The sequence below is a fragment of the Chiloscyllium punctatum genome, chromosome 9, assembly GCF_047496795.1.
Source record: "Chiloscyllium punctatum isolate Juve2018m chromosome 9, sChiPun1.3, whole genome shotgun sequence".
In the NCBI taxonomy this organism is placed as follows: Eukaryota; Metazoa; Chordata; class Chondrichthyes; order Orectolobiformes; family Hemiscylliidae; genus Chiloscyllium; species Chiloscyllium punctatum.
Genome location: NC_092747.1, coordinates 40,863,178 through 40,890,814, shown reverse-complemented (window position 1 = coordinate 40,890,814; position 27,637 = coordinate 40,863,178).

The window sequence follows — 27,637 nt, the reverse complement described above, 5'->3', positions numbered from 1 at the left end:
GAAAAGTCATGATTTTATTCACTAATGGAGCAGGCTCGAGGGCTCAAGTGGCCTACTCCTGTTCCTAATGTATATATTTGTATATATTTGTATAAAATCCCCAGGGCCTGTTCAGGTGTACCCAAGAACTCTGTGGGAAGCTAGAGAAGTGATTGTTGGGCCTCTTGCTGAGATATTTCTATCATCAATAGTCACAGGTAAGGTGCCTGAAGACTGGAGATTTGCAATTGTGGTGCCACTGTCTAAGAAGGGTGGAAAGGACAAGCCAGGGAACCAACTTTACATTGACTGAGCCTAGGCAGTGGCTGTAAATTGAAATATTAGGAATGAACTTTTGTCAGACATTATTTTTCTATTGAGGATGATCCAGCGCTTTCTCTTAATTTGTAATAAATGCTTCAACTGATCACGTTTGATTTGGCTAGATAGTGTATGTTTGTATATAGGTCCTAACTTTTTGCTGACTTCACAATGGAATTAAAAACTATACAAATGAGCGTGTGTTCAGAATAAGTTATCTGTTACTACTTAAAATTGCATTCAATGAATCAGAACTTCCTCCAGAGACATGGATTATTATCTCAGAAATGAATATCATTCCATGGATAAGTTACTTATTTCAAAGCCTGCAATAATCACTACTGTCATCATAAAGGTCAATCTTTTACAATACTTATTTGAGGAAGTAAAAACAAGAATGTAAAAACAGGAGATTGCATTGCCATAACTTACATTAGCGTACAGAAAAAATGAGATGCTGGAAATCTGAAATAATATCAGAAAACGTTGGAAAAAATTTATCAGTTAAGGCACCATCCATGGAGAAAGGTAGACTTGGTGTTTCAGGTCAATGAACATTTCTGATGAATGGATGGTAGATTAACTCTTCGTTGACCACTCCACAGATACTGCCAGACTTGCTGAGCATTTCCAACAATTTTGCTTCTTACTATTGTTATGGACCAGACTGAACCCCATCAAAATATATTAAGAAGATAGCCTACACCCTTACTTTTTCTTATTTTTGAAAACAATTATAAAGCATTGTGTTCCAGGTACAGGTCAATTGGTCATATCATCAGACTTGAAGCAAAAACACATCTTATTCTTACACTGTAGTTAAAATACAAACAAAATAAAGAACAATTGGAATAACTTAACTCAATCGGAAATCTTTATAGAATAATAGATTATTTAACTACTAAACAGTAACTGTTCCAATATAGTAACATCCCATAAATACACCCTTGGCAAAAGCAAATTCAGGAAAATAAGTTGTCTCACATTCAGCAAAAAGAGAACCCTAGCTTTAAGCTGTAACATAGAGAGGAATAACAGCTTCCATATCCAGCTTCAAAACCCTAGCAACTGCTGAAAGTTAAACTAAAATGCTGGTTCTGTGGGAGCTTGAGCCCACCCCTTCATGCTACTTCTGTTGTTCCAACTTTTAAAAAAGACCCCAAAGCCTCACAAGCTATGTATTTTATTAGCTGGGAACAGACTGCTTGGTACCTATGTCTCAATCTCTCTTCATTAAAAAAAAGCCAGGACAAAATACACTTCTTGAAGCCTTGGTATCATCACATCATGGAACAGTTCAGTGCTGGTACATGAAGGGCAGAATGTCAGTGACCCTTTCTTTTCCTTTCAGCCAAATTAACAGAGGGCTGCTGACTAGAAGAATGACAAAGGTTGATTCAGGATCCCTCTTCCAATCATGTGATAAACCCAGGTACAGTATAAAACACACAAAACCTCTTTAAAAACCTGGCAAAAGAGAACATCCAATACTTTTGTCAGTTTGTAGAAATACTTTTGTCACTTATCTACTGACGCCCTATTACAGGTGAGTTTTATAGGTATCTGTATATGTTGCATTCCCTAATGAAAGAGAAAGTGATGAACTATGTTACCACTGTTAGGTTTAACTGTCTATTTGTTAGCACATAGCAATTGTGTCAAATGTTTATCGGTATATATCATAAAATAATTCCGGGCATAGTCTGTAGAACTAAGATGTTACAGTGCAGAGTATGTAAAGAATATAAAAATTGTTTATAAAGTTGGGTTATTTTTATGGAATTGCATCCCTAGGTCAGTGCCTTACCAGATCGCACACTCACCTTTCATCTGTCTACTTGTCAGCTCCAATCCCTGGACCTTCCATATAGGATTATCCCGTGACCTGTTGTTTCCAGTCAATATTAGACTTGGAGAGTATTAGTTTTGTTTGCACTACCATGTCATTTATGGTTATTACAAATGAAAGCTGGCCTTCCGATTACTTTTGGAAGCATTCTGTACAATACCATGTCTTCCAGTCTTGTGAACCAGTTGAACACGCAACCCTCACGACACAGCTGTTAGCAATACATGTGTAGCATATATTGTTCTTTGAGGATTCTTGTAGTAGTGTCCCTCCCTTTGTGCCATAAGAGCTGAGTTCAAGTCCCAACTGTTCAAGATGTGTGTAATAACATCTCTGAACAGATTAATTAGAAAATATTTGTCTCTGCTGTTCTCAACAACTGTACTCGTTGTGAACATGAGATAGAAATTTGAATGAGGAACATTGCAAAGAAGGACTCAGAAAGTCCACATTGTGGCAATTATTTGTTGGGGTGGTACTTTGAGTGAACAAGAGTTGAACTTTGCACACCAGAAACAAAATGTTCCAATTTGCTGCTCTTATTTATTGGAATTAAGAGCAGGCTACACACATTAGACTGGCCAATTGATTATTCTATTGATTATTTGTACTGATGATTTTTATCGATTATTTCTTTGAAATCCAGTTAGATGAAGAATTTCACCGATCCTATTAATGTTTGCCCTTACTCTATACATTTCTTCCATCAAATGGGTGCCCTGCCTGCTCAATAAATTTTTTGAAAGGGACAAGTGTTTAGTCCTTTTTCTTACATTTCTATCATAGTGCATTTGGGTTTTTTTAGGCCAAAGAATGCAGGTAAAATAATACATGAAGATTTTTGGCCACAGTTATGGACATTTCTATGCATTGTGCATACATTTATGAGTGATCTTTGGTGTGTCCTCCTTACAAGAGAGGCTGCCATACCAATGTCCCATCTCCGCACAGTACAGCATGGACAGGTCACATCCAGAACAGTGTTAACATGATGGACCAAACGGCCTCTCGTTGCACCGTAAAAATTTTAGTTTAGCAATTATCTTAGCTGCATTCAGGACATAAAAATGTAAGCCAAACCCCTTCTTTCCACATCTTTTCATTCATTGCAAAGATATTAATGGGAGAAGTATTGATTGAACAAAGAAAAGGTAAAGGCATCTGGTGAAGTACAATCAAAATAGTTATAATGCAATGTGGCGCCAGTGAGTCTCAAACTAGATTAATTTATCTCTCAGGCTGACCAATCTGTTCATAGATACTACAGAAGTTTATCATTTCATTCTGCGATACAAGAGATATTATATCTGACAGAATGAATAATATGGCTTCAAATATTATTTTTTAAAAGCTGATAATGCATTACAAAATAACTAAAATATTTAAGAAAGGCAATTACTAATGAATTTGCCACGGACTTCAGGCTATCTTAAACCAATTTTTTTTCTGCAAATGCTTTAATAATTTCCAAATGTCACCGTTAACTCTTAAGTATAACAGTGAGATGTCGCGCTTTTATAAGACAATTGGTTTCAAATCAAAACATTGATTTTTGTCAGAATAATATCAGGCAGAGTCAGTTATTATGGCATTTCCTTTTTTCTCTAAGTGCTGTGAAAGTTGGACTACATCTGTTGCAAAAAACTATAAGATGCTTCCATTGAATTTACAGCACTTTGAACTAATACTGGATTACCAGTTTGATCTGGAAGTTAGTGACAGATACAGCTATGGTTATATTTTAATGTTTTATTTAATAATACCATTAGTAACTGACATTTAATGGGGATTTGCTGACCCGTAATTTTCATATTCAATTTTGATAGGTGTTAAAATTCAAGGAAATATAGCAAGATGAGAACATTAAAAAGGGAAAATAGTCATAGAGTGTCAGTGATTATTAAAATAAGCTGTTCCTATCTGCTCATTTAAAGCACTGCCTATATAATGGATTACAGAACAGTCTTTTGCCACTAAGATAAAGAACTGCAGATGCTGGAAATCTAAAATAAAACCAGAAAGTGCTGGAGAAAATCAACACATCTGGCAGCATTTGTAGACATTTTGATGAAGGGTCATTGAGCTCAACATGATAACTCCCTTTCTCTTGCTACATTTGCTATCAGACCTGCTGAGTTTCTCCAGCACCTTCTGTTTCTCACATCAGTCTTTCCCTCTAGTATGTACATTTAAATCCAACACAGACTAATCCCATAAAAGTTTGCTCATTTGTTAGCTGTGAGAATTCTAAATAAAAGGTATGGGCGTGACCAAACACCAACTAGGCATGTGTTCACACCATATTAATTGGTATTCATTGTTGTTTTTTCACTAGAAAGTTAGAATCTAATTGGTAAGGAACACGGAAATACCAGAATGGCACAATAAAGGGTAATCAAATGTCAAGCTTTAAGAATCTTACTGGAATGACGTGATGGAAGCCTTACTTATAGTGAAGACATGAAGTTTCCAAAGTAAACATTTTATCATTTGTGTGCTCTAATTATTTAATGAATATACAACCACACTGTTATGAATCCTGTTGCTTTCAATAAAAATTAACTTTCGAAGTACTGCTGATGAGTGATCTTGTCACCCTCTCTGCCAGCAGCTCAGCAAATCACTGGAGCCAAATATTGTTGTCTAAAACACATCTTAGTTTTAACCTGATGGTTAAATAATGTTATGAGAATAGAATTGCCTTTGTTGTCACGTGCACTCGAATGAATACAGTGAACATTTGTAATGTCGCCTCTCGGTGCCATCTTGGGTACAGGGTACCTAGATACAGATACTTTAAGTGCTGTTACATAATTGAAGTAGTAAAACAAAAGTCTAGCATGGGAATACTTTAAAAAGTCAAGCATGAGAATAAAAAGTGTCTTTAAGGTACTCAAGTTATAGTCCTTTTTTCACTGGATCCGTGCCCACCGGGTTTCAGAACCTGGAAGTGTGTTGCCTCCACGCACTGGCCTCTGTCAAGGACTTGCCTCCAGGACCCGTCTTCCCGGCCAACCCACGCTCCCGCTGCTCCTGCTCTGTCTCTGGCTGCAAATCGGCTCCCAGCTCAGCCCACACACACTCATGGTCTACTGGGTGAAATGCTATGCTTGGTAAAGAATGTCTTTAGAATCTAGATTTGGAATGTGTCAGTTGCTGTTCCATAATGTGGAATATTAAACCTCAGTAGTTAGAATAATATTCAGAAAAGATGCATCTTTCATGATGAATTGAAACAGTAAAATGGAGATGAGGAGAAACAAAACACAAAAGCAGTTAAACTGTTAAAATATATTTTCACTTGGAAATTATTTATTGAATAAAAGGTGAAAATTAAAGTCATAAACCCCACATAATTTGCAAGGTTTAATGTTTCATTTCAATTTTTCAAACCTAAAATAAATTACATAAAAGTTTCCAGCAAGTTCTGAATAAACATTCCACTAGATGGCACTAAGAGACTGTACTTTGATAACTTCAAGGCCAGCTGAATCAATGCCTTTTTATTGAAAAGTGAAGAGGGAAATATTATGGACTGCCTGGCTTTAACACGGAGACTGGAAACAATAACAGCAAACACAGCCCTGCTGTCCCTTCAAAGTCCTCCTTAGCAACACCTGGGGGCTAATGCCAAATTTGGGAACGCTATCTCACAGATTAATCAAGCAACAGCCTGACACAGTCATACTTGTGAAGTCATTTCTTGCAGACAATGTCTCAGCCACCACTATCACAATCCCTGGATGTATGTTGTCCCATTGGCAGGACAAACCCAACAGAGGTGGCAACACAGACATATACAGTTGGGAGGGAGTTGCCCTGGGAGTTCTCAACATTGACTCCAGACCCCATGAAATCTCATGGCATCAGATCAGAGATGGAAAAGGAAACTTCCTGCTGATTACCTCATACCACCCTCCCATGGTTGATGAATCAGTGTTCCTCCATGTTGAATGACACTTGGAGGAAGTCCCAACCTATCCATATAACTTAAACCCTCCAATCCTGGCAATATTCTGGCAAATCTTTTCAGAACCCTCCCCAATTTAATAAAACTCTTGGGCACTGCAGGCCATCAACAACAGCAGAATCATATTCCAATAAAATCTGCAACCTCATGGCCTGTATCCCTATTCAACCAGTATTGTCAAGCCAGAAGATCAACTCTGATTCAATGGAGACGCAGGAGGACTTGCCAGCAGCTGTACCTACTGAGTGAAAGTGAGGTGTCAACCTGTTGGAGCTACAACACTTGACTATATCAATGCCAAACAACATAAACAGGAAGTGATTGGCACGGCCAAGTGATTCCATAAACAATGGCTCAGATCTAAGCTCTGCTATACTGCCTCATCTAGTCATCAATTCTTTTAGATTTCCCAGTGTCCGCGTGGGTTTCCTTTGTATGCTCCAGTTTCCTCCCACAATCCAAAGATGTGCAGGTTAGGTGAATTGGCCATGCTAACTTGCCCATAGTCAGGAGTAAATATGGGGGAGGGAAATGGGTCTGGGTGGGTTACTCTTCGGAGGATCAGTGTGGACTTGTTTGGCCAAAGGGCCTGTTTCCATACTGTAGGGAATCTAATCTAATCAAATCAATGGTGGTGGTTAATTAAACAACTCACTGATGAAACTCCCAAATCTATCCCTATCCTCAATGATGAAGGAACCCAGCATGTCAGTGCAAAACACAAGGCAGAGTTCCAAGGAACAATCACTGGACTCAAAAAGTAATTGTTTCTCTCTCCACAGATGCTGCCAGACCTGCTGAGCTTCTCCAGCACTTCCTGTTCTTATTACAGATTTCCAGCTTCTGCAGTATTTTGCTTTGAGATAAGTTGAAAGATTTGCAACAATCTTCAGCCAGAAGTGAGGAGTGCATGATCCATCTCTCATCCTGCTCTTGAAGTCGCCAGCATCTTCAGCAAGGTTTCCTTGAAGCTGTGCAACCATAGAGCTGCTCAGAGGTTCCACATGCGAATCACCATGACAACACATTGACTTCTGGCTCCAGAAGCCAGTGTTACACATAGACCTCAGAGGTTCATGCAGTGAAAGGAGAAATTAGAGTTAATACAAGTGTGCAGCCAATTCAATTCATTACAACTGATTTCAAGAAACAGCAGAAGGCATTGTGCATGAGCTCTACAATGTTTCAGCAACAGTACTGAAGACGTGCGCTCTAGGATTTTCCACACCCCTAGTCAAGCTGTTTCAGTGCAGCCTAAACACTGGAATCTACCCATCCATTGTGAAAAATTGGCCAACTTTGTCCTGTAGACAAAAAGCAGGACAAATCCAACCCAGCCAATTACTGTCCCATCTGTCCACCATCAATCATCAGTAAAGTGTTATCAAGCAGCACCTGCTCAGCAATAACCTGCCCAGTGACATTCAGTTTGGGTTCTGCCTGGGTACATTTAGCTCCTGACCTCATTACAGCCTTGGGTCAAACATGGTCAAAAGAGCTGAATTCCAGAGGTGTGGCGAGAGTGACAGCCCTTAACGTCAAGGCTGCATTTGACTGAGTGTGACATCAAGGAGCCCAAGCAAAACTGGAATCAATGGGTATCAGGGGCAAACTCTCTGCTGGTCAGAGTCAGGTGATATATGGAAGATGGTTGTCATTGCTGCAGGTCAGTCATTTCAACCCCAGGACATCTTTGTAGGAGTTCCTTAGAATAGTGTCCTAGGTCCAGCCATTTTCAGCTGCTTTAACAATGACCCACCCTCCATGATAAGGTCAGAATAAAGGATGTTCCCTGATGATTGCATAATGTTCATCACCACTCACAACTCCTCAGATACTGAAACAGTCCATGCTCAAATGCGACAAGACCTGGATAAATCCAAGTTTGGACAGAGAAGTGGCAAGTAACATTCAAGTCATACAAATATCAGGGAATTACCATCTCCAGCAAGAGATTGGCATTATAATCACTGAATCTCCCACTATACACATCCAGGGAGTTTTCATTTGCCAAAAATTGAACTGTACTAGCCACATAAATAATGTGGCTACAAGAGCAGATCAGAACCTAGGAGTCCTATAACTCACCTCCTGACTTCCCAAAACCTGTCTACTGTCTACCATCTACAAAGCAGAAGTCAGGGATGTGATGGAATACTCCTCATTTGCCTGGATGAGTGCAACTCCAATGACACTCAAGAGACTTGACACTATCCAGGACAAAGCAGCCCACTTGATTGGCAAAATGTTCACAGACGTTTACTCCCTGCATCACAGATGTTCAGTATCAGCAGTATGTACTATCCACAAGATGCACTGCAGAAATTCACCAAAGATTATTAGAAAGCACCTTCTAGTCCAAGACCACTTCATTCTGGAAGGACAAGGGCAGCAGATACATGGAAACACCTCAACCTGCAAGTTTCTCTCCAGGCCACTCACTATCCTGACTTGGAAATATATTGCTATTCCTGCATTGTTGCTGGGTCAAAATCCTGGAATTCCCTCTCTAATGGCATTGTGGGTCCCCCTACAGCTCATGGATGGCAGCAGTTAAAGAAAGCAACTCACTATGACCTTCTCAAGGGCAGCTGAGGACAGGCAATATATGTTGGCCCAGCCAATGAACGATTTTTTAAAAATTTCCAACTTTAATGTTATGGATACCGAACATGCAGAGTACTCTCATGAGAGAATTCCCATAAATGTCACCCTTAGCTTTCAAGCCTTTTTTCCAGCAGCTTTAAGAGCCTCACCTTTTTTATTTTCTTCCATTCTGATGAAATGTCATGGTCTGAAATGCACTGCCTGAGAGGGTGGTGTAGGCACGTTCAATCAAGAAGAAGAAAGGAAGACTGTGCAAGGTTCAGAGGAGAAAGCAAAGTCCTGGCACTAGGGGAATCAGAGAGGCAATCAGAGACAAAGAAGGGAATGGCCTCCTTCTGTATTGTCACATCGTTTTGGTTCTGTGATCTGAAATGCCGAGCTGCATTTTTCACTCTGTAGGCTGTGGCAAGCTATCGCCTACAACTCATCGCATTATGTATGCACACACCCAACACTGCCACACTCATGCTATCGTCCACATCGTCCAACATCACCATTGCCAGCACATTGGCATTCCACTTCGCCAACTTGGAGCTGGTGCTCCTGGTTGACAGGATGGTGGGCACAAGCATCCTCTTCCCCCATGACTGCCAGAAGACACAAGAGCACCAAACCCTGCCAGCCTGGTGTCAGGTTGCCACCCAGGTCAATGAAGTGTCTATGGGCCAGAGGAACACCCAGCAATGCTATAACAAGGCTACGTATCTTCTGCACGTTGCAAGAGCAAGTCCACTATATTTACTCTGTTACCTCATGCTCACTTGAACTCTTCCACTGCAACCATCTCCCAAGGCACATCTTCTGCCATTTTCACTATTGCAGGAGTTTCTTCCTACACCAGCTGTCACCCACCTCAAAGTCCTGACACCATTACCCTGCATGCCATTTACACTTCCTATTTACTCACTTGCGTCACCTTTCCTCCACCAACAGCTGTGCCAGCCACTTTCATCTCACTCAATCTCTCCCTATGTCTTTTTGCAGAAGGAAATGGCCTGCAATATGGCAGCGAAAGCTAAGATAGACAGTGAGGGCCTGATATTTGTCTCCTCATCCACTATGAGGAGAGAATCTTGCCTTAGTGGGAGGGGACCATGAACACTTATGTGGTGATGCTGTGGTGATATCACATCTTAGCAACCAAATAAGATTCATTATCAAGTGCAGTGTGTTCTCCCATGACTACTAATTATTTTTAACATGCCCAAGCTTCTGGCCCCGTTTCATGACTCATTCCCTCCCTTTTCCTGCAGGCACCAGTGCACCCTCACAATCTCTATCCTAGCAACAGGCCTCTGCAGCCAACACTACTTCCTCCTCCACTGAAGATAAAAGTACAGACCCCTCAGAGGATTAAATGGCAAGGATGCTTCCTGCACTCTCCAGCAGCTCAGATACTAACCAGCCTGGTAAGTACCCTGCCTAGATTATAGACAGGAGCACATTCTGGTGAAACCGTGTTTCTGTAGCAGGCTGAGGAAGAAATGCCTCAAGTCACTGGCATTGAACGGGTTTGGAAAATAAGAACAAGAAATTTAGCTGCAACTATAAAGAACTTTATTGAGCTCACATCTGGATTATTGAGTACAGTTTCGATCTCCATATCTAAGGAAGGATAGTTTTCTTTAGAAGAAATGCCAAAAAGGGTTCACTACATTGATTTCTTGAATAAGAGTGATACTTCCCTCGAAATGAAAGGATAGGGGGATAGTGTGGGAAAATGGCACTAAGGTAGAAGATCAACCATGATCCAGTTGAATGGAAGAACTAGTATAAAAAGGACAAAATGGCCTACTTGTGCTTCTATTTTTAAGTTCCATGGGGAGAGAATGAGTAGGAATCTTAGAATAAAGATAATCGCTTGTAATAGTAGGATAGGATAAAAGGTTGGCACAACATCAAGGGCTGAAGGGCCTGTACTGTGCTGTACTTTCTATGTTCTATGATCTAAATAATATTTTTTAGACAATTTTAAAGGGTAGATGCGAAGAGGTTGTTTCACCTGGTTGAAGAGTCTAGAAACTAAGATCAGGGGTCAGTCATTTAGGACTTAAAGAGTTGTGGATATTTGGCATTCTATATGCCAGAGGGTTGTGAATGCTTAATGATGACGGATATTCAATGATAGATTCCTGGCAGTTGAAGAAATTAGTCACAGGGAGGGAAGGTAGAGTGAACTAGACATTCAGCTGTGTTCTTATTGAATGAGAGATTTTCAATTATAATGTTAGACACAATTTGTTTTGATCTGAAGATTTCCGAACACAGGCAGACTGAATAGATGTTCTGTTAAGATAATCGTCCTGATTGGACTCTTCAGGTACAACTTGTAAATGAAAATCTGACATTTCTCTGTTCAGTATTCAGGCAGACAGTAATCATTTGTTCTGAAGCTTGCTGTAATTTCCTGGAAAGTACCAAGTTTGTGTGTAACTGATGTCAGATCATTTGTATTCCCCTACAATAATGATAAAAATAATAGCACCATGACATTTAAGCATTTATCTGAATTTATGTTATAAATTTGTGGCAGGGAGCCTGAACAATTTGCCATGAGTCTGAAATTCATCAGCCAAGCCTAGTGCTGCTGACGCAGAGAACTACAATGATAGGAGGAAAATAATGAATAAGCTTTCTCACTTCCAGAATATTACAGATTCATGGAACTTTAATGGTAAATATTAAAGTGTCTGCTGATTGAAACAACATGGTTGTATTACTCATAGATGACTGTTCTGGACTTTGACTGGAAACAAAGTGTGCTGTTTCTGATAATTTATGTATGACAGTAAAAGCAATGGCACTCAGGGAATTATTACCAATCTCACAAGAATGTAGATTTGTCAGAAACATTCAAAAGGATACATGACATTAGGAGGATTTTATGTTATTTTCAGTCAGACTTGATAGGGTGGACTAATTTAAGTAGCACAACTAATAACCTGCTCACTGACACTCAGCTCACCAGGACCACTCAGCTCCTGTCCTCATTACAGCCCAGGTTCAAACATGAGCAGAAGAGCTGAATCCCAGAGACAAGATAAGAATGACAGCCCTTGACGTCAAGGCCAGATATGACAGAGCGTGGCATCAAGGAGCTATCGCAAAACTGATTGAACGCATAACTGGTACATAGAAAGATGGAGCTTTTGGAAGTCAGGACCTCAGTCTCAGGACATATCTGCAGGATTTCCTCAAGGTAGTGTCCTAGGCCTAACCATTTTCAGCTGCTTCATCAATTACCTTCCCTCCATCATAAGGTTAGAAGTGAGGACATTCGATGTTTGCACAATGTTCAACACCATTTGCAGCTCTTCAGATACTGAAGAAGTCCATGTTGAAATACAGTAGATGGTAGATAATATCCAAATGCAGGGTGATGAGTGGCAAATAACATTCCTGCCATGCAGTGACTAGCTCCAACGAGAGAATCTAACTATCATTCCTGGATATTCAATGGCTTCACCTGCCTGAATCCCCCACTGTCAAAATCCTAGGGAATCACTGTTGACCAAACACAGAACTAGACGAGCCATGTAAATACTGTTACCCCAGTAAAAGGTCAGAAGCTAGGAATTCTGCTGTGAGTAACTCATTTTCCAAGTTCTGTCCATTATCTACAAGCTACAAGTCAGGAGTATGATGGAATACTCCCCACTTGCCTGGAGGAGTGCAGCTGAAGAACTCAAGAACTGACATTATCCAAAATAAAAACTGTTGACTTGATCAGCAAAACATTCACAAACATTCACTTCCTCAGTAGCAGCAGTGTGTACTATCTTTAAGATGTGCTGCAGAAATTCACCTAGGGTCCTTAGACAGTACCGAACAAACCCTTGACCATTTAGAAGAACAAGGGCAGCTTAAGGAACACAATCACCTGAAAGTTCCTTTCCAAGCCACTCACCGTCTTGACTTGGAAATATATTATTCTTCCTTTACTGTTGTTGGGTCAAAATCCTAGAAGTCCCTAATATCCCTGTCTATGGATACCTACATCAGATGGGCTGTCACAATTCAAGGTAGCTCACCGTCATCGTCTCAAGAGGAACAAGGGATGGACAAGAAATGGTCCAGCCAGCAATAAATGTATCCCATGATTGAATAAAATTAAAAGCCACAGTGTACAAATGCAAAGTACTTGTATGCACTGCTTCATTTACAAGTTAGCCTACATGCATGGTTCATAAATAAAAATCACACATGAGCGAAAATCGTTTGCAATTTCTAGACTGCTCCAATTTCACCCGCCCCTATAGAATTAATATACCCATAATCTTTAAAGAATTCGAGTTTATAATCTATGTGTGTTGTTTTGCCATTCATCTGGGATATGCTGGTTCATAAAATGATATGTTTCTCTGGAGAATGTCGTTGTTGTAGCTAATGCCACTGCTGGGATAATTATCACTTTTAATCCATTGCATTAATAAAATCATAGTGTCATAAAGTCATTCAGCAGGAAGGCAGATCCTGCCATCCAACAAGTCCATGACTACCACAGTACCAAACCAAATTGTACTTGGCCCATATCTCTCCAAACATTTCCTTATTCATGATCTTATCTTTTAAATGTTGTAACTGCCGAAAAATGTGTTGCTGGAAAAGCTCAGCAGGTCAGGCAGCATCCAAGGAGCAGGAGAATCGACGTTCGGGCATAAGCCCTTCTTCAGGTAGAGGAATTGAGTTCCGGAGTCCTGAGGTCATGTTGCAGTTGTATAAGACTCTGGTGCGGCCGCATCTGGAGTATTGTGTGCAGTTTTGGCGCCATACTACAGGAAGGATGTGGAGGCACTGGAACGGGTGCAGAGGAGGTTTACCAGGATGTTACCTGGTATGGTAGGAAGATCGTATGAGGAAAGGCTGAGGCACTTGGGGCTGTTTTCATTGGAGAAAAGAAGGTTTAGGGGTGACTTGATAGAGGTGTACAAGATGATTAGGGTTTAGATAGGGTTGACCATGAGAACCTTTTTCCACGTCTGGAGTCAGCTATTACGAGGGGGCATAGCTTTAAATTAAGGGGTGGTAGGTATAGGACAGATGTTAGGGGTAGATTCTTTACTCAGTGAGTCGTGAGTTCATGGAATGCCCTGCCAGTAGCAGTGGTGGACTCTCCCTCTTTATGGGCATTTAAACGAGCATTGGATAAGCATATGGAGGATAGTGGGCTAGTGTAGGTTAGGTGGGCTTGGATCGGCGCAACATCGAGGGCCAAAGGGCCTGTACTGCGCTGTATTTTTCTATGTTCTATGTTCTATTATCATGCATCTCATGATTTTATAAACCTTTATAAGGTCTCCCCTCAACTTCCTGTGCCCCACCCTATCCAGCCTCTCCTAATAATTCAAACCCTCCATTCCCAGCAACATCCTAGTTAATCTTTTCTGTACCCTCTCCAGCTTAATAATATCCTTCTGATAATTGGGCGACCAGAACTGGACACAGTACTCAAGAAGAAGCCTCACCAATGTCCAGTACAACCTCAACATGACATCCCAACTCCTATACTCAAAAGTCTAAGCAATAAAGGCAAGCGTGCTAAATGCCTTCATAACCAACCTGTCTACATGTGATGCAAACTTCAAAGAATTATGTGCCTGAACCCCTCGGTCACTCTGTTCTACAGCACTACCAAGGCCCTACTTTTAACTATATATGTCCTACCCTTGTTCGATTTACCAAAATGCAATGCGTCACATTTATCCAGTGGAGTGGGCTGCCTGATATTCAGTTCCTATCCTCTTATGTGGACAGCATCCTGATTCTGGCCATACCGAGTGTTTGACTGACAGACTATTAGAGATTTCCCTGCATTTCCCAAGCTGGCTTCCCTGAGTCAAAGCCATTCCCTTTGACTTGACTGAGGCCTGCTGACATCATGATAAGCTTTCTTCCTTTATATGTGCTCTAAACAGCACGGCAGTAACACAAGCCTTGTATCTCTTGCTGAGCTGGAAAATAGCGAAAAGCCAAGGCAAGGATGGAATAAACATCCATGTAAGGACAAAGTGAGTAAATGTCATGAAAGCAAGTGAACAGGGCGGAGTTGCAGCCTGGATCAGTCTCGACCCTGGTACCGCATTTGACCTACTCTCTTACACTCATCATTAAACCAGTTTGGTCCCTTGGCATGATGACAATTGAAGAGTGAGGAATCTGCTAGGCCATGAGGCTACATATTGTGGTGGGACAGTACTTTCCTGCTGCTGATGACCCACATTGGCTCACGAATGCTGCCATTTGAGTTACTATATCTGCTGTGGATTGATCTCATTCTGCACAGGGGACTGTTACACAGCATAATGTTGTGCAAAGATTGTGCTTTATCTCCACAAGGACCGTGTGATGGCCGGTCCTACATTGTCACCATCGCCAATCACTAACTAGGACGTATGATTGTCTCCCTAGGAAATTCTGTGTCACTGGTCATGGGTCCTCTGGGTCCTTGTGTGGCTGAGGAGCCTGATCCTAGAGCCACAACTCCAGCCACACATTTGGTAGGTGTTTCCGGGCAATGGAGGTGGCCCTTGCCCTTGAGATGATTGGTGTTCCTTTTTTTGTATATCCTTTGGCCGACAGGTGGTCTCAAAGAATTGCGTCCCTTCATACAGGAATTTTCTCCAACTCAGTTTCTTTTGAACAAGAGCCTTCTATGTGCTGACACCCATGTTGCATTGCTTGAGTGAAGCTTTCAGGGAGTCTTTGAAAGGTTTATTTTGTCCCCCTCTCGATCAAGTAACTCCCCTGAGCTGGGCGAAGCTGTTTTGCCTTGGCAGTTGGAACTCAGGCATCCTAAGCACATGCGAAGGCAATGACCCAGTCGTCTTATCATGAGACTGTTAATCCAGAAACACAGATAACATTCTGGGGACCTGCTTTGAATCCTGCCATGGCAATGGTCGTATTTGAATTCAATAAACATCTGAAATTAAGCATCAAATGATGACCATGGAAGAATCCATTGCCAATTGTTGGGGGAAAACAATTCACATGGGTCACTAATGCCCTTCTGGGGAAGGAAACCACCATCCTTACTGGGTCTGGTTTATATGTGACTCCAGACCCACAGTGACATGGTTCACCCTTAACTACCCTGTGTGCAATTAGGGATGGGTGATAATTGCTGACGTAGCTGGCAATACCCTCATCTTGTGGATGAATCTTCGCTTCTCGGCCTTTTGGCTAAGATCAAGTGTCTGTTCTTATCAGGACAGGTGTCGAATTGAGAGTCATCAGAGCTAGTGAAGAGATCATCGCTGGATCGTGATTGGACGTTGGAGGATCGTTTGGTTGTGCTGACCTGCTCTTGGTGGATCTTCATGCTGGCTTCGGCCTAACGCCAATTCAGGGACCAGCCAACCTCAGAGCTATGGCCTCAACAGCTGCCCGCAGCCCTGGGCAGGGGGTTCGAAACACGGTCAGGGTGACTGTGAAGAAGATTGAGGATCATACACCACTCGACCCCACACTGTTTATTAAGAAGGTACTGTTGGGATGCTGTGGACATGTATTGATCTGGTATCTCGCCTGCTAGGTAAGATCAAGTGTCTGTTCTTATCTCGCTTCTCGGCCTTTTAGCTCTGAATATGTGTAGTTCCTGAGGACCAAAGGAAGAGATTCTGCTCGAGTGTTGTAGGTTCGATGCAGCAGACGTGAGCTGGCGGGGGAAGTACCATGGGGATCGTGTTGCGAGTCGTCAGAGCTGCTGGAGACCATTGCTGGATCGTGATTGGACGTTGGAGGATCATTTGGTTGTGCTGACCTGCTCTTGGTGGATCTTCATGCTGGCTTCGGCCTCAGCAGCCACTCGCCGCCCGGGCCAGGGCATTTGGAACACAGTCAGGGTGACTGTGAAAAAGGTGGAGGAGCACACACCAGTGGATTGGACGGTGTTTGTGAAGAAAGTTCTGCTGGAGTGTTGCGGGCTTGCAGCTGCGGACGTGTACTGCCTGCAGGATTTCCCTGGGGCAGGCTACTTCGATGTGACCTTCAGAAGCGTGAAGCAGTGCGAACAGCTCCTGAAGGTCTTCAAGGAGAAGGAAGGGGAGCCGCTGTTTTCCATCTTGTTGGTGACCCCATTGTGTGTGCTTCCTGCACAGAGGAATCGGGTTGTTACAATCCATATGTACAACCCCTATGTTCCAGCGGCTGATGTCCTGACCTTTCTGGGAAGGTACGTCCAAGTTGAGGGAGAAGCCACTGATGTGATCGACCCCTTTGGGATCTGGACCAGTAAGCGGCAGGTCAGGGTAACTCTGAGGGCCGATGACAATGGGAACATCCTCCACCCACCCTCGAGTTCGCAATTGGAGGGATCAGAGGCTACCTGACATATGCAGGGCAGCCGAAAGTGTGCCGAACCTGCGGGAAGTCGGGACACGTGGCGGTGGATTGCAAAGTGACCAGCTGCAGGAACTGCAAACAGGAGGGTCACAGGAGGACTGTCAGGAAGAAAAGAGCTGCAACCTGTGTGGAGAGGCGGGCCACATGTACAAGGCCTGCCCAAGACGAGGAGCCACCACCTATGCACAGATGACCGGAGGTGGCAACACGAGCCGCGGACTGACAAAGTCCAGCGAGGTACCGCGAATCAGCAAAGGAACGGTGTCTGGAGGCACCCAGAAGGAAGGGCAGGCTGTAGCGGAGCAGGAGGCAGACAGCGGGGAGATGCAGCAGCTGACCCAAGCTCCTGCAAGACAGACGGAGGAAATGAAAGAGGAGGAATCAAAGGAGGCAGAGCAGTGGATTATTGTCAAAAACAGGAAGAGGAAACCTCTCGAGGGCCCCAAAGCCACCAAGCGAAGGGGGAAGAGACACCTACAAGATGAGGATACAGGCAGCTCCTCCGAGGGTGAGGACGGGCGCAAGAAGGGTCGCCACCGGAGGAAGAGGCAGAGCGCCGTGGGGAGAAAGGAGGGCAGCACAGCCCAAGAAGGAAAAGTCGATCCCTCTGAGGGGATGGGTGAAGGCCTCCCCCTACCCGGTGAGAACCAAGGGGTACCCACCAGCCCACAGCTCCAGGTAACTGGGAGCTGCGTCCCGGTGACAGCCCTGCTGTCAGATGGAGAACGGGGCGATGCGGACCCTGGGTCTGACACGATGACACCAGAGCGGGGAAATGACTCCAGCGTGGAGCTGGACAACTACCTCAGCCCTGGGAAGGTCCAGCAGTTTGCCGTCACCATGGGGATGCACGCAGCTACCCCACAGGAGCAAGACCAGAAGAAATTGGACACTGGTAACCCCGTAAACTGGTAAAATGGGGTTTAAAATTGCCAGCATAAATGTGCGTAGCATTAAATCGGCTACGCGATGTGTTTCAACGCTGGCCTTTCTGGCCAACGTCAAAGCCAATGTCCTGTTTCTGCAGGAGTGTGGGATACCGCACCTCAGCAGTTACAGGAGATGGTCGAGCTTGTGGGCCCATGGGCCGTCAGTGTGGTCGGGGGGCAACGATAGCCGCGCCTCTGGCCTGGGTATCCTGTTGCGGGGAGGCAACTTCACCATCTCAGAGGTTAAGGAGGTGGTGGGCGGGCGCCTCCTCGTCGCGGACGTTAAATACAGAAACGCTCCTGTGAGACTAATCAACGTGTACGCCCCAGTGGGTAAGAGTGAACGGTTGGCCGTCCTGCAACAGCTTCCACTGCTGCTGGCTACATCCAGGCCGGTCATTCTGGCCGGAGACTTCAACTGCATCATTGATGCAGATGGACGATCCGGCGGGGGGGGGACAGTAAACCGGACGCCACGTCCAGAGCCCTGATGGAAACGGTCAAAGACGCCAAGCTGCACGACGTCTTCAGCACCCCTGCAGATGGAGTGCAGCTCAGATACACCTGGTCACGGCCAGACGGGTCTATCCGCTCAAGGATAGATGACCTGTTTGTGTCCCGAACGCTCTCGGTCAGATCCACCGACGTCAAGCCGGTGTTCTTCTCTGACCACTGCCTCCTGCTGGCCGACTGTCATCTACAGGACGAACAGCGGGCGGGCAAGGGAACGTGGAAACTGAACACTAAGCTGTTGACTCCGGGAAACATCGAGGAGCTCAAGAGGGATTACGCAGATTGGAGAACCGTGAAGCCCCTCTTTGAGTCTCCAGCGGACTGGTGGGAAACGGTAAAAGGGAACATCAAGAGGTTCTTTATCCTCAAAGGTGTCCAGGAGGCAAGAGAGAGGCTAGGAAAACTGTCCCAGCTCCAGGAAAGTATGCAGAACCTGCTCCTGCTGCAGACTATGGGGGTCGATGTCACGGAGGACCTCAAGGAGGTGAAGGGCCAGCAAGCCTCGCTCTTTGCCTCGGAGGCCTCCAGGATAATCTTCCGGTCCAGGGTCCGCTCAGTGGAGCAGGACGAGATGTGCTCATGTTTCTTCTTCCAGAAGGTGCACAAAGAGAGCTCCGTGCTCAGCAGCCTGAAGAAAGAAGATGGCTCAGTAACGTCATCTCAGGCTGATGTCATGAGGATCAGCAAATCCTTCTACGCCAGCCTGTATGACTCGAAGCCAACCGACAGCACGGCCTCCCAGTCGTTCCTGTCCTCTATCACGGAGGTCCTAGATGACGGAACACGAGAGAGGCTGGACCAGCCGCTATCTCTGGATGAGCTGACCAAGGCCCTAGAGTCCTTCGAAAAGAATAAAACTCCCGGAAGCGACGGCTTACCGGTCGAGATTTATTCCACTCTTTGGGACTTGATCGGCCAGGACCTGCTGGAGGTGTATGTCAGTATGCTTCGGGCAGGTACCATGAGTGAATCCATGAGGAAAGGCATCATCACCCTCATCGACAAGCGGAAGGGGGAGAGGGAGGAAATTAGAAATTGGAGACCGATCTCACTGTTAAATGCAGACTACAAAATCTTGTCAAAGGTCATCGCCAACCGGGTCAGGTCTGCTCTGGGATCAGTGATCCACCCGGACCAAACCTGTGCTGTACCAGGCATGAAGATCTCTGAGAGTCTTGCACTCCTCAGGGACACGATCGCCTACGTGCAGGACAGGGGGGTGGACACCTGCCTCATCAGCCTGGACCAGGAGAAAGCCTTTGACAGGATATCGCATACATATATGAGGGATGTCCTCTCCAAAATGGGCTTTGGGGAGGGAATCAGAAATTGGATCAGACTGCTCTACACCAACATTGTCAGTGCAGTCTCAATCAATGGGTGGGAATCAGATAGCTTCCCTGTAAGATCTGGAGTCAGGCAGGGATGCCCCCTCTCACCCGCCTTGTTTGTGTGTTGCATAGAGCCATTTGCCGAATCCATCAGGAAGGATGCGAGCCTGAGAGGGGTGACTATTCCTGGCAGCGGGGGCCTGCAGGTTAAAGCCTCCCTGTACATGGATGAGGTCGCTGTTTTCTGCTCGGATCCGCTGTCCGTGCACAGACTCGTGTGCATCTGTGACCAGTTCGAACGGGCTTCGGGGGCCAAGGTAAACCGAGGCAAGAGCGAGGCCATGCTCTTCGGGAACTGGGCCGACCAATCCTCTATCCCCTTCACCATCAGGACTGACCACCTGAAGGTGCTGGGTATTTGGTTCGGGGGGGCTGGGGCGTGTGCCAAGACCTGGGAGGAGCGGATCAGGAAGATGAGACAGAAACTAGGCAGATGGGGGCAACGGTCGCTCTCCATCGCGGGAAAAAACCTGGTCATCAGGTGTGAGGTACTCTCAGTATTGCTATATGTGGCACAGGTCTGGCCTATCCCCAGGACCTGTGCCGCCGCAGTCACCCGGGCCATCTTCCAATTCATTTGGAAATCAAAGATGGACCGGGTCCGAAGAGACACAATGTACAAAGACCGGTGCAATGGGGGAAAAAACATGCCCAATGCCACCCTCACCCTGATGGCCACCTTTGTGTGTGGCTGCATCAAGCTGTGCGTGGATCCCCGGTACGCAAACACCAAGTGTCACTACGTACTGAGGTTCTACCTGTCCCCGGTGTTGCGAAGGATGGGCCTGGCCTCGCTGCCGCGGAACGCTCCGAGTAGTTGGACGGTTCCATATCACCTGTCCTTCGTGGAGAAATTTGAGGAAAAACACCTTTGACCACAAGTCCATCAGGAAGTGGTCAGCACGTAGTGTCCTTGAGACCCTTCGGGAAAAGGAGAGGGTGGATCCTGTCGAGCGGTTCCCTGAGCAGACTGTCAAAGCCATTTGGCAGAATGCCTCATCGCCAGAACTTTCCAACAAGCACCAAGACGTGGCTTGGCTGGTGGTGAGAAGGGCTCTGCCTGTGAGATCCTTTATGCACGCCCGGACTCTCTGCTGCACCGCACGCTGCTCTCAAAACGGCTGCGGGGAGGACGAGACTGTCACACACCTCCTTCTGGAATGTGCCTATGCAGAGGAGGTCTGGAGAGGAATGCAGTGGTGCTTGTCGAGGTTCGTCCCGAGCAGCGCCGTGACGCGGGACTCCGTGCTCTACGGACTGTTCCCCGGGACTCACACCGAGACAAACATTAACTGCGCCTGGAGGATCATCAACTCGGTGAAGGATGCTCTCTGGGCGGTCCGAAACCTGTTGATCTTCCAGCTGAAGGAGTTGACCCCGACCGAGTGTTGCAGACTGGCACATTCCAAGGTCCAAGACTACGTGTTGAGGGACGTGCTGAAGCTTGGGGCAGCTGCCGCCAAGGCGCGGTGGGGAAAGACCACCGTGTAAGATCGGCCTGCCTAAAGAAGAACAGGGGGCCCATGCGGATGTTTTTTGGGTTCTGCTGATGCCTCAGCCAAATATATGCATAAGATTGAGAAATGCACAGACCTGTATAAATGATAAATTCGAATCTGTGTTTGTAAGTGTGGACATATGTATGGCATGACCAAATGTACAGATCATCAAATCATTTTATGAATACAGTATATTTTTGAAATAAAAAAAAAGCAGACGTGTACTGCCTGCAGGATTTCCCTGGGGCAGGCTACTTTGATGTGACCTTCAGAAGCGTGAAGCAGTGCAAACAGCTCCTGAAGGTCTTCAAGGAGAAGGAAGGGGAACCGCTGTTATCCATCTTGTCGGCGACCCCATTGTGTGTGCTTCCTGCACAGAGGAATCGGGTTGTTACAATCCATATGTACAACCCCTATGTTCCAGCGGCTGATGTCCTGACCTTCCTAGGAAGGTACGTCCAAGTTGAGGGAGAAGCCACTGATGTGATCGACCCCTTTGGGATCTGGACCAGTAAGCAGCAGGTCAGGGTAACTCTGAGGGCCGATGACAGTGGGAACATCCTCCACCCACCCTCGAGTTCGCAATTGGAGGGAGCAGAGGCTACCTGACATATGTAGGGCAGCCGAAAGTGTGCCGAACCTGTGGGAAGTCGGGACATGTGGCAGTGGATTGCAAAGTGACCATCTGCAGGAACTGCAAACAAGAGGGTCACTTGACTAAGGACTGCCAGGAAGAAAAGAGATGCAACCTGTGCGGAGAGCGGGCCACATGTACAAGGCCTGCCCAAAACAGGGGGTGGGGGGGCCCCACTTAAGCACAGATGGCTGGAGGTGGCAATGTGAGCCGTGGACCCCCAAAGACCAGTAAGGTCCACCCAGACAGCAGGGAAACGGAGTCTGGTGGCACCCAGAAAGAAGAACAGGCTGGAGTGGAGGAGGCGGCAGCCAGCGGAGAGACACAGCAGCTGATCCTAGCTCTAGCCGGGCATTTGGAAGAAATGGAGGAGGAGGAGGTGGTAATCAAGCAGGCAGAGGAGTGGATACCTGTTAAAAACAGGAAGAGGAAATCTTGCCAGGCCCCCAAAGCCTCCCAGCAAAAGGGGAAAAGACAGATGCACGAGGGAGGGACGGCCAGCTCTTCAGAGGGGGAAGATGGACGCACAGAAGGCCATCACCACCAGAAGAAGAGACAGAGCGCCGTCGGTAAAGAGGAGGGCATTTCCTCCCAACCAGGAAACAACGGACCCCCCCGGAGTCCACCCTCCACCCAGTGAGAACCAGGAGGTACCCACTGCCCCACAACTACAGGCAACCGAGAGCTGTGATCCTCTGACAGTCCCATTGTCAGACACAGAACTGGACAGGGAGGACCCTTGCCTTGGCTCAATGACACCAGAGTGGGTAAATGACCCCGGTGAGGAGCTGGATAGCTACCTCAGCCCAGCGAAGGTCCAGTAGTTCGTGCTTACCATGGGGATGTAGACAAGCTACCCCAGAGATAGGACAGTCAAATGGACAATGGTAACCCCATAAACTGGGGGTTAAAGAAGTTTCATTTGCTTTCATATAACAGGGCACCCACTCAGTAGGTGGGTTCCGCTGAAGCCACAGCCAAATACCAAGAGACTGGATAGTTAATAAAGGTAACTGTTAATAGGATAACTATAAATTTGATTGAATCAATCTGTGCTTTGTAATGTTAAGACATGCAATGTATATAACTATGAACGACATGGAAAATTGTACAAGTACCAACGATTTATTTATATGAATAAAGTATATTTTGAAATTTTAAAAAATGAATCTTTTAAAAATCGCCAGCTCAGCGTTGTTGGTCTCAGATAATTATTGCCTCGATGCTGGTGCTGTTAGCTCCTTTGTGGATACTGATGTTGGTACACCTGCCTTCCCAGCTGATGTGGATGGATACAAGTAGATTGGTGAGGGTGATGTTATTCAAGCTTTCCCTCATGTTGGCTCTCTCATCACCAGCTTTGTCTGGCAGATATAAGGACTTAAGGTACAGCATTGGAAGGAGGCCATTCCACCCATTGACTCTGCTCCTCCATTCAATGAGCTCACGACTAATCAGATCAGTCTCAACTTCACTTTCCTGCCTTTTTCCCAAAACCCTTAATTCCCTTCCTGATTAAAGATGGGCCGACCTCAGCCTTGAATACATTTAATCGACCCAGCCTTGACAGTGTCTACAATAAAGAATTCTGCAGATCCACCACCCTTGAAGAGAAAGGAATATGCTCACCTCTGTCTGAAATTGGTGACTCCTTAGTGAGATGATGCCCTCTGGTCCTAGACTCTCCCAAGACGGGAAACAATCTGTCAAGTTCCTTAAGAATCTTACATGTTTCAATAAGATCTACTTTCATTATTCGAAACTCCAACACATACAAGTCCACCCTACTCAACCTCCCTTCAGAGAAAATCCCTCCAAACCTAGTGAATGTTCTCTGGACTGCCTCCAATGCCAGTATATCCTTCATTTGATAAGGAAATCAAAACTGCTCATAGTATTCCAGCTGTGTTCTGACAAATGCCTTCTCTAGTTTTCGCAAGACTTCCCAAAATTTATAGGTGAAAGTGAGGACTGCAGATACTGGAGATCAGAGTCAAAATTCCTGATGAAGGGCTTCTGCCCGAAATGTCAATTTTCCTGCTTCTCGGATGCTGCCTGACTTGCTGTGCTTTTCCAGCACCACTCTAATCTCGTTCTCAATACTTATACTCCATTCCCTTTGAAATTAAGGACAGCATTACATTTGCCTTACCTATTGAACTTGGGTGCTACCCTTTTGTGATTCACACACTAGGATGCCCAAATCTCTCTGTGATATTCTTCAGGATTCAGCTAGTTACTATTGAATCGTTCTTGGGGATGGATATTGAAGTTCTAATCAAACATCTTGTGCCTTTGCTACCCTCAGCACCCCTTCCAAGCGGGATTCAATACGGAGCAGTTCTGTTTTATTGGTTGAGTGGAGGCAGTAATTCCCTTGCCCACATTTTACTTGATGCCAAAATAAAGCTGAGGCAAGTTGACCACTCTTCTCAGATTTGTGACTACAGATGTCCCAGAATTTCAGCCTTCAGGCACATAGATTGTACGTAAAGGATTTTTGATGTGAATTAGAAAGTTCATTGCTAGTGTTTCATGTTTTCTATGTTTTTCTTTGCTCTTGAAAGTCGAAGGCCTCCACATCCTTTAGTTTCCCTGATCCACCCTTTTCTTATTTATATAGTAACCAGATGGCACTGTGCTGCATAATAGCTCATAGCTAAGTGCCAGAAACAAGGTTCCTTTTCTCTATGTTTAAAAACAGTGAGCTGAACCACACCCTGGTCAAACGCACAATTTCCACTTCAACACTTTGCAAGTTGGTCTTCTCATAGCATGCAGAAAACTACAGAAATTTAAAATCATTTTGCAAGCCCAAGTTATCAAGTTCATGTTTTCTCAGTCAAATGCATTAATCGTTAAAGCTGGTTCCACAGGCAAGAGCATTTAATCTTGTCTGACTAACAAATGGTGTTTTGCATGTGGCAGGAAATTAAATGCATTGTTCTTCAAGAAGCACGTCATTGCTTTAGTAGTTTTGCAGCATAGACCCATCCATCCACTTCATTAATATGTAATGTACCAGCTGCATACAGTCTCAAAATTGAGCAATCTGGATACATTGGTGATTAATCTCATTACGGATGTGAATTTCAGCCACTGAATCAGTGATTATTAATATTTATATTTTTAAAAATTAAGTCTCAGAGGAACTCAGGAATTTATATGACTGCAAAAGCCCAGTGCAGTTTATCTGCTGTGTCTAGAAAATGTGATCTTTTAAAGGCCTGTTGCATAACATAATACTTTCCTTCAAGTATTTAATCACTATTAACACAGTCATTTGGCAAATTACTCTGGGGGTGAAATACAATTAAAAATGGAAGCATGCTTAGTTTCCGCTGTAATTAACAGTCAATAAAGAAATCACAGATTGTTAACTATAGTGAACAATGTCTCAAACATCTGCTAAATTCTGCTTGGAGTCCAGTGAAATCCATCAGATCCACTGAGTCCTTGTCATTTTCAGGTGTCTCCATGAAGACTTGTCAAGAGAGAATCTCAAAATGCCACTTAAAAAATGGACAAGATCATGCTGGCCACCCCAGAAAAGGATTTCGGTTTCCCCAGCACAGTTGAGCTGCAGTTCGACTGAAAGCTAATGTATCAGTGAAATGGGGAATACCAACTTCCAGGTAATTATACCTGAATCCCACGAGAGGATCATGTAAAGGTACTTATATAGGGACTTGAAGGAAAGCTAGCTGCTTTAGAGTTTACTATTAGATTGGCGGCCTGGCAGAAAGTGCTGAAGGTGAGATGCTAGGAACTCATAAATCAAGGTTGAATGGAATAGAGGTGTGAAGGATGCTTCTGCAGCACCTTAGATTTCCAGCAGCCACACTTAAATTGCATATGCTCCTATTGATCCTGTGAACACACAGTGAGTTGCTAGCAAGTGTGATTCTGGCATAACCATTTTGGTGGCACCACACTGAGTTTTGGTGTTATACCCTTCTGGCTTTTTTGCTAAAAATGAAATATTCCACTTAAAATTGATGCTTTCACTCCAGTTAGCTTTTCATTTCCAGTGAGTACTGGGTAAAGATGGTTTTATCTGGAGACCATGAAAACAAGTTTACAGATCAAATAAATTATGACATTTCACTCAGTGACATAACAATTACATTAAACATTTTCCAAAATTACCAAATACTTCATTTATAATTTAGCAACTGAGATTGAAAGTCAGACAGAGGAAAATAAATTAAGCAATTTTAAAAGTGGACTGGATCCCTTCATAAAGAAAGAAATGTAGGGTCAAAGATTTAACAATACAAGTTATTACACCAACATTATAATATTTCCTGTAACATCAAATATTCAACGATGCTGTGTGGAAAAAAATACACTTAAAAGGAATATTAAGTAAACTAAAGCTGGGAAAAAAGCTTGTTTATTTAAAGAGTGTAAAGTTTTATCACTTAATGACAAGTGAGGATGTTCATGTTTAGTTTTATTTCAAAAGTGGTATTCTGATTAAGTTCCAAGACACTTCATGAACTGTTTAAAACCGTCAACTAAAATTTAAGTGAACAAAACATTCTTGTCCTTAACTACCATTTAGAAAGCTGTGTGGTGGATCATGCTGCAAGGGGAAACTGGGTCAGGGCAGTGTGCTGGATATTCCTAATGCAGTATTAATTTTTCTGATCAGCAGCCAGACTCTGTGGTTGAAGTGTGGTACACTTAGCAGTTTGCTTTCCTCCTGCTCAATATAAAATGTTTAAAAGAGCCTAAGGATTAATATTTCCAGTCACCACTTCTTTCAAATTACTTGAGCAGTTCATTGGACAGCGAATGTAGATCTAGACATCATGGTAACTTTGTAAATGCCTCTCATAAATCATAGAATTCCAATAGTGTGGAAACAAGCTCTCCGGCCCAACAAGTCCACACTGACCCTCCAAAGAGTAACCCACCCAGACCTATTCCTCTAGCCTATAATCCTACATTTACCCCTGACTAATGCACCCAACCTACACATCCCTGAATACTTAGCATGACCAGTTCACCTAACCTGCATATCTTTGGATTGTGGGAGGAAACCGGAGCACCCAAAGGAAACCCACACAAACACCGGGAGAATGTGCAAGCTCCACACAGACAGTCTGCCCGAGGTTGGAATCGAATCTGGATCCCTGGTGCTGTGAGGCAGCAGTGCTAACCAATGAGCCACCGTGCCACCCCCACTAATTCTGGGATGGATTATATGCTGAGGATGTGACCAAGTATAAATGTTGGGGTGACTCTCTCTCTCTGCTTGGCCAGCTCACCACACTAATTTTACAACTGATAGATCTTTGATTATTATGAGACAAAATTCCCACGTAACTTCTGGTGGAGGTCCCATCTCATAGAGCTGCTGGCTGGTTGATAACCAGCAGCTGTACATTACCAATTCCACCACCAACAGTGGTGGCCACTTTCAGCACTGCACTGAAAAGATCTTCAGCAGTATATTGGACTTTCACTAAGAGCAGGAGTAATGCTCTACCATTTAATATGATTATGACTGAGCAGCCTCAACTCCATTTTGTTGCCCACTCTCCATACCCCTTCAACACATTACTAATTAAAAATCTGTTCATCTCCTCCTTAA